Genomic DNA, 350 nt, shown 5'->3' with positions numbered 1-350 from the left:
TTGGCGGCTTATCGCATTCCGCTTTCCCTTGCTGCATCCCTGATGCAGGGAGGGAAGGCAGGGGCCGTTACAGCAACCTACCGGGCCCTGCGCCCCTCCGCTTCCCGCGGCAGGGTCGACGGAACCGGGGGAATATTTATTTTCAGGTCCGCAGGGGAGCAGTGCGGTGTAGGCATGGCTCTGACCATCCCCCACTGTGACCCCTTTCTTTTAATTTTCTTCTTCTTTCTCTACCTCTTCTTGTTCTTCTTCTTTTTGTTCTTGTTCTTCTTCTTCTTCTCGCCTCTCATGAGGCAGCGTGCTTGAAGGGCCGCCGGGCTGGGGGGTCCCGACATACCCCCCATTTAATT

The sequence above is a fragment of the Odontomachus brunneus genome, unplaced genomic scaffold (genome assembly GCF_010583005.1).
Source record: "Odontomachus brunneus isolate Ranch 3 - 2012 unplaced genomic scaffold, Obru_v1 Obru_scaffold_432, whole genome shotgun sequence".
NCBI classification, from domain to species: domain Eukaryota; kingdom Metazoa; phylum Arthropoda; class Insecta; order Hymenoptera; family Formicidae; genus Odontomachus; species Odontomachus brunneus.
The sequence above is the reverse complement of the archived record's forward strand: the minus strand, read 5'-3'. Positions refer to the sequence as shown.